The sequence below is a fragment of the Melozone crissalis genome, unplaced genomic scaffold, assembly GCF_028551555.1.
Source record: "Melozone crissalis strain CALT ecotype California unplaced genomic scaffold, PUWL_Pcris_2 ptg000019l_1, whole genome shotgun sequence".
NCBI lineage: Eukaryota > Metazoa > Chordata > Aves > Passeriformes > Passerellidae > Melozone > Melozone crissalis.
In genome coordinates, this window is record NW_026535797.1 from 26,971,054 (window position 1) to 26,979,060 (window position 8,007).

An 8,007-nucleotide genomic window follows, 5' to 3' on the forward strand; every position below is an offset into this window, starting at 1 on the left:
CCATGGCACACAGACCTCCAGTTTCTCCTGTTTGTGCCCAGTCTTTTCCACAACATATGGAAAATAGTGAAATCCAAATAAAAGAATCAACTTAGGTTAAGTTTTAGAAACTTCTTACTGGCTACACTTTGAATAGCCTGAAACCTCATTTCAAACTATGACAAAGATGCTAGAGAGAAAAATCAACAGTGACAGTGGAGTAATAATGCATGGATGGAGAGATCTGGGAAGAGGTGCTTTGCAGTTATATACAGAGCAAGGAGATTGAGAGTTCTGTCACTCCTGTCCCAGGCTAGAAGAGAGCTCTGGGCTCCTCTCCAGGGCTCAAACCCAGCAAGCCTTTCTCACCATGCCCCTGCTCCTCTGCCCACACTCCCTGATCCCTGAACACAAAGCCCCACACCTGCTCTTTCAAATGCTCAGGAGACCCTGGGATCTGCATTGACAGCACACCCACAGCTTCTCTTCTCAATCAAAGTAACCCAAAGGAGATTTATTTTACCTTCAGTTGGTCTAAGTACACACAGTAAAAAATATCTTCCAGTAAACAATTACTTCTTCCAAAATTAGAAAGTTTGAAATCAAGATTCAAAATTGCTGAAAACTCTGACATATTTCTCTTACACAACCTCACACTTTTAAATTTTGGTAAAAATTCTTGGAAGCAAGAGTCCCTTTGCACAAAGCAAAGAAACCTTCTTAGGGTCTTTTATTAACTAATTCACCCTTCACATCAGCACTCAAACCAATGCTTGCTCAAAGACCAACTCTACCATGTATAATCTTAGCACTAACAGGTAACTCTGATGAATACCAACATTGCCAAAAAGTACAAAGACAAAAAAGAACACAAAAGAAAATGTAGAATTCCACATTTTTATAACCTGCTTAGTAGCTTAGAGAGACCTTTTCTAACAACAAATGTTTCATGTGCTATGGATCTGTACTGACATGGATTGAATGTGCCTTGAAGCCTCAGCTGGCTCCTGGCTGTTGGGATGTAGGAAGAAGCTTCCACAGAGTGGTTTAATTCCACAGTTGTCTGCTAGACTGTCCTATGTGCTGCTCTGGAGCACTGCTGCTGGCCACTGATGGGAGCAAAACACTTGAAGCATTTGGAACATTCTTTTCTCACTAGTGCACACTCCTTCCATACAGTTTTTAGTTGGCTACTTTTGCTGCAACCAACTTCTCCTCTGAAATTAAGTCAGCAGAAATTAAAAGATATTTATAAAGAACAACGAAGCAAAATCATAGAATTTCGTTGCAGCAAAAAACTACACACACTGCAGATGCTTTAGGACAAAGAAGGAAATTGTTACATCAACTCTTCCCTCCACCTCTATTCTCCAGGCTCCTAAGACTATTACTGACAGCATTAGAGAGATGTAAATATTATACAACAGCATTTGAAGCTTTGAGAAAAACTTGAGTAATGCCATTTCAGCAACGGAACCTCTGGCTAAGGAATGCACAGCTGCTGAGCAGATGTATAATTTCAGCATTTAGATTCCATTATTTCAAGGGGGATTTTTTTTCTTTACTCCATGTTTTCAGATTTTCTATTTCCATCTGGTTTTTGACCTCCTTCAGCTTAGTCCACTCTTCTCTGTTTTAGTTCATTACACCAAAATAATTTTCTAAATTAGAAACATCTCTACATTTAAAAACTTGTGAATTTAAAGAGAGGTGGGGGAGTGAAACAGGGCCAGGGACAGAACAAAACCAGACAGTTCAACAGAGGCTTGGGTTTGAATAAAAACTGTCCTGTCTGGATCAGGATTGATTTTGCAGTTCCTGGTCTAACCCAAATTGGCGAGCCTCTAGCTGCATTCCTTCCATGAAATTTTAAGAGCAGGAAACTGAAGAATATCAGCTATATGGGAATGTTTCTGGACTTTGCCAGAGCCCTCTGCCATAAACTTCTGAGTATAACAACACTCCAGGTTTTGATTCTTTTCAGAGTTAAGATTAATTATAGTTTTAAGTGTAAAAAAAGATTAATTCACCATGTACTAAAAGAGTTTTACAAAACATACAAAGATTAGTGCAAACCAGTAAGTGGTTGTCAAATCAATTCAGTAAAGTATTTATTATTATAATATTTTACTATATATAATTATATAATTATTTTTATACTATTATGCAAGAGTAGTAAAATATTTTAGAAATATATACTGAGACAGCATTGTTTCGAAAAATTTCTAATCATCTAAGTCAAGTAGAGGACTAGGGCATAGAGTATTGTCTGTCTTAAACTTCAGTCCACACTGCAAGATTTAAAGGTGAATTATCCCTGGTAGAACCACTGATCCAAATGTGACAGATTGGCCATAAAACCTATCCAGTTTTCCATTTAATTTTAGGCTTAGAATAATAATTTGCCTGGGTGGGGAAGGGCACAATCTTCAATCCTAACAAATGGCATACAAATAAAGTTATAAAAACACATCTATACTTTAAAACAAAGCCCCACATTTTTATTTGGTGGGATTTATTGTTTGCTTTGAGAGGAGACATTCAAACCAAGTTTAAAAAAAAAAACCTTTAAAGTGAAACTTCCCATATCTTCTATCATCAGGGACATTTCTGCTTAATACTTGGTACCACTACTGAATTTTTCATTACTGCTAAAATCCCTTCAACAGCCTGAACAGAAGACAGATTCAGTGCCCAAAACAGGGAGTGAGAAGAATGGCTGCACCTCGTTAGCTGGCAGCTCATCCCTGTGCTGTAATTAACTCTCAGTTGTCCAGAGCTGACAACTGCAAGGCCTGCTGCACAAACACTGAGAGGGAAACAGGAGGATTTCCAAAATCTTCTCCAAGCCATTCTGTTAAAGATAATTTTCTCTTCCACAAAGGACATGCAGCCAGGAAAAGCACATTTTACCCAGCTTTGTGGTCTCCTCACTCACATTTCCAGTCACTGAGGTTCTTCTGATAAATCCCTCTTTTTCTCGTGCTACTGCCCAAGCTCTTTCATTCCCAAATATAAAGGGACAAGTAGATGATACATTTTTCATATTCTCAGTATTTCATATATTCCATTATTCCTGCTGAACAGTTCCTCCTTCCTCCTGACCCTTCTGTTTAAGCTTCCTTTCCAAGCCCTCTATACCCCTGCAAAAACACATGGAACAGTTCCTCTGCCTGACTGCTACACTGTGAATTTCCAGCTGAACACAGGACAGGAAAAAGAATGATTAGTTTAGAAAATGTTATCTGAGCTTATTCACCACTTTCATATCCCTGATGTTCTGACTCTGAGCACACAATGTGCTCATTTGCACAAATCTCATGAGCAGAGTATCGATTCTCTGCATAAGTGAAATCTCTGATGACTTCAGTCCTCCAAAGTCATTTGAGCTCTGCCCACTGATTTCCAGTCAAATTTGGGATCCGGCTCTCACAGAGGAAGTACAAAGGCCTACAAATGGTTCTAGGTGGGATTTTTTTTTTTAATAACAAGAAAAGAAAGGCAAATTTAAATCATTTCAATGGCTGCAGCAGTGAAAAGGAAATCGCTTCCACAAACCAGATCTATTTCCTGGTATGTATCTTGTGAGACTTTGATATTTCTCTAACTTATCCCTGCTACATCTGCTTGTATTTATCAACCAAAGCATGGCAGTACTGACAGTTTTCTCCTTAAGATGGTGAACTCAGGGAATATAGACACAAAGAATTGCTAGTTGCTTCCACATTTTAATCTAATAAAGTTGACTGAAAGCACACTGCAAAAATTTACGTGCTATCAAATTTTTGTAACAAGCATTGCTGCTGTTATGATACATGGTGCAAATTAAGCTGCAATACTGCAGAGCTGAGTTAATAACACTAATATTTTCCCCTTTTAATGCAAACCAACTCATGACACATGAATTACATTTAAATGCACTACATTTTCCTCTGTATTTTGGGAAATCCTATTTTGAGGAAAAAACAAGAATAAGAGTGTTGTATTCATATTTCTCAAGTCCCATACTGTACCAAGCTGTTCTTCTCTGCAGCACAGTCCTTCATGCCTTCCCAAGAGCTCCTCCTGGGCTCTCGACCCACCCTATTTATTCCAGTTACCTTCACGAGCTACAGCTGCTGCCCAACCAAGGACTTTGCAGCTGTAGCTCGTTTGGAGCAACTTGGACCCACACAGATCTTACAGGGACTCTCTCCATAAGGACCCACTTATCTAATACATAGATCTTACAATACATAGATCTTAACAGGGACTCCCTCCATGTAAGAGCATTTAGCTGCATGTTGCAGGTACACATTCTGTGAATTGTTACTACACAGATTTTTGTCTAATCAAAATATTTTAAAACATTCAAAGTTCACACCTTCATGATACTCAGAGCACTTCCCCCTCCCCCACGAAGAGGCGCTGGTGACAGCTTGGTGGTGGCAGGGACAGCTCTATCAGGGCAATCACCTTCACTGTAACTACAGGTGTCACACTGGTGACACACCTGACCTTCAATAAGGCTTTCCTGTGGCTTTTCCTTTCCTCCTGCTTATACAGCCTATGCATATTATCACAGTTGTGAACCAGAGTTTATTTTCCTACCCTAACTCTTGTTTTGAATTTTGCTAACCAGACCGTCATTAAACAGTACTGAACCTAACCGTAGCAGCCAGAATTCAAATGAAATGGGATGGCAGCTACAAGGCACCCTTTAGAAAAATGGCAAGAAAAAACCTCTCTGGATTATAAATCTCAAACAGAGTGACTGTATTTCTCACACTGTTTGTGTACAGCTGAAACAATGGGGTCATAACCAGAAACCCATGCAAGGGTTTTGCACTACCACAAGATGAATGAAGTTCTTGGTCTTCTCAATATATCAAAAATATGTCATCCTAAAATGCTTCAGTGTCCAACCTGCTACAGTGAATTTCAAAATATATATTGCAGACTAGTGGCATAATTGCTTTGTTTTACTTTGGAGGGAAATGAACGTGAAATACACCTAATATGCTCTGTAAATACACCCAGCACAGTCCTGGGAAGCCAGTTCTTAACAAAGTCCATCCTGGCAAGTTGGCAGCTTGTCCCCTGATTTCCTGGTCAGTGGTAGGCTAGCTGTGTGTTTTATCAAGCTAAAGCTCCTGGGATTTACACACTGCAAATCAAATGTACTACATAGATGTTTCTGGACTAAATCCCTCACAGAACAGCTATTCCATAGATCTTCTCAATAAGAGCACCGAGATTGCTAAAATTATATTTTCTGTACTTAAGAAAAATGAGGCGACTGTTTCAAACTTTTACCCAGTTCCAAGTATCACCCAGCATGGTCTCCTTGTTATTCTTAAAGGACACTATGTAGCAGGTCAAGTTTTACATTCATTGTCAGTTTTAAACACTTTAAAGAGTAACTACTTGCTGCCAGAGAGCAGTGAACCCTCAACACTTTCACAGGAACCTTAAGCAGATTGCAAGAAAACAAGGCAGAAAGAAATCAGGCTTCCCCTTAAAGCACTGACCATCCTGGAGGGCACAAAAGCGACCACAGCAACTGGGGACCATCAGCACGGCTGTGGTGGGACAGCTACAGAGGGTTCTGCAGGTCCTGTCCAAGAAAGGAAAAACTGGAACCACTAAAGCAGCAGTGAAAGGAAAAACGTCTTGTGAGGCACACTCTGTGCCTGCCTCCAAGTCCTGCATTTTGGGAATACTAGCAAAGGAAACAAGGCTTCAAGTACTCCATCTGTACCCACATATGACTCTGATGAGATATACTTTTAAATTGCTGAGTTCCTTCTGTCATTTATTTACAGATGACAGAAATCCCAGGCACTGAAAATATGCCCTCACTTTAGTGAGGAAGCAAGAAATACTTTCCCAGGTATCCAGACAGGACAAATCTCCAACTGATGCTTGAAATAAACAAGGACAAACAAAATTTGTAAGTTTCTCTGTCACACACTGATTGGTCTCTTTCATTCATCTGTGTTTTCCAGCAATTGACCAAAGAAGCTACTGCAGCTCTGCATGTCAGACCTGGTATCCCGAAAAACTCACATATCATTTATACACTCCACCATACTCAGTATTTTTGATATGCATAACAATTCTCACGATCTTGCAGAGCAGTGTCCAAAACATTAGGATTTGGGGTCCCACACACTGGCTTTAAGAAAGTCTATGCTCTAGCTACAAACTGTTTTAGTAAACATGTCTTTCAATCAGTGAATTCCAAGTAACATGCTATTTCAGGCTTGCAGTTTCTGCTCTAACTTGAACAAAGGCTCAAACAGATAACATCCAGAGGTCCCTTTCAAAACGAAATTACTTCACAATTAGGGGAAGAAAATAATTCAGATCCAGCCACATAAACTCTCTGTTGCTGGAAGAGATCAGCCAGCAGGACATACTAAGGACTGGCAGCTGAATCTTGCAGGTGCATGAGAAGACCCTTCATAACATTTCAAACCACATCTCAGTGACTATCAGATTATACTTGTCTACATAAATACATATAAAATACACAGCCCCTCGCACACACCCCGTAGAAAATGTGGTGAACAACTTAAGAAAAGCTATAAAATAACGAGACCGAAGGCAAATACATTGTCAGCAAGAGTTTTATCCAGGCTGCTACAAATGCCACAACATGGAGTATTTCTAACTGTAGACTGGGTAAATTATCTGACTATGAATTGCTCTTATGTTTGTTAACTTTTTTATTCCAGGATTAGGTTCTACTAAAAATCAAACAAACCTTTCAATTTGGGAGTCTTCCTTATCTACAAAAGCAGCTTCTCTATCCCTGCAGGTAACAGGCCTGAACAATCCCTAGCATGCTAACTTGATAAAAGAATTTAAAGATAATTACTTCTAAGCAGAGAACAAAATACGTAAATTCGGAGGGCAATCAATTTACACTGGGAAAAATCGTCATACAACTTGACACAAAGTAACAGGCAACTGCTGAAAGGAAATGCCACAGCTTACTACCATTCCCTGCTGCTGAATTCACTCTTAATTTTACCAAAACAACATCGGAGTGTGGTTGATTGAAAGGTGGTAAAAAGCCATTTGTGCTTTTGAACCCTGTTCAATAGATTTTGTAATCAGTTATGAAAACCGCGTACATAATCGGCCCTCAACAGCACAATCATTCGCTACTAAGGTACGAGCGATTATTTGGGGTTACTATTTCTTCAATTTTGTTTTGTCTGACGTCGCTGAACGGCAAAAACCGATTTGGAAAGCCGGCGTCCAGCTTTGTTCTAAGCTCGCACAAAAGGAAGGCGAAGCACCTTATTCCTCGTACCCTTCCCACGACGACGGGCGCTGCCGCTCGCTCGGGCTGGGGCCGCTCGGCACCGGGCCCGGCATTACAACACTGGGGAGGGAGGGCAGGAGGGAGGGAGGGAGCGCACGGCCGGCCCTGCCCACGCAGGGACCCGCGGGCCCCGCGCAGCCCCCGCGGCGCCCACCCGGCCCGGCCCGGCCCGGCCCGGCGGGCAGCGCCCCCAGCGCCGCGGCGGGGCAGGGCTGCCGGCCCGGGGGCGCTCCCGGGGCCCCGAGCAGCCAGGCCGGGCCGGGCGGGCCGCCGCCGGAGCCCACCTTCGACGGCGCTGCCCGGGGCCGCCGCGGACCCCGCCGGACACCGCCCAGGCCGGGCCGCCCGACGGCGGGGAAGGGGCACGGCCGCGGCGGGAGCGCCCCGCGTCCCCCCGGCCGCAGAGGGAGCGGTGCAGGAGCGGCGCTGCCCGGGGCGCCCCGGCTGTCCCCGCCCGGCCGAGGCCTCCGCGGCGCGTCCCTCACTCACCGGCGGTGGGGGCTCCTCATCCTCGGCGCGGCGACGGCAGGCGAAGGGGGAGGGGGCCCGCTCCCCGCCGCGCTCCGCGGGCCGTTCCCGGGGCCCCGACGGCTCCGCTGAGACGGGGGCGAAGGCGGGTGCGTGTCGGGCGGGGGAGGGCGGGACGGCGCGGCGCGGGCTCGGCGCAGGCTCCGTGTCCCGGCAGGCGCTCCCGGCGCGTCCCTGCGGGGCGG

At 43.7% G+C, this 8,007-nt stretch overlaps 1 protein-coding gene across 2 annotated transcripts in view; it reads right to left on the reverse strand.

Annotated features, from left to right (window-relative positions):
• The window catches only part of BMPR1A (bone morphogenetic protein receptor type 1A), a 72,792-nt gene extending 64,895 nt beyond the window's left edge, over window positions 1-7,897 (reverse strand). For both annotated transcript variants that reach the window (XM_054276824.1, XM_054276825.1), the window contains exon 1: window positions 7,784-7,897. The gene's annotated coding sequence lies outside the window, so the exon portion shown is untranslated. The remainder of the gene's footprint in view (window positions 1-7,783) is intronic.
• Between the last annotated feature and the right edge of the window lie 110 nt (window positions 7,898-8,007).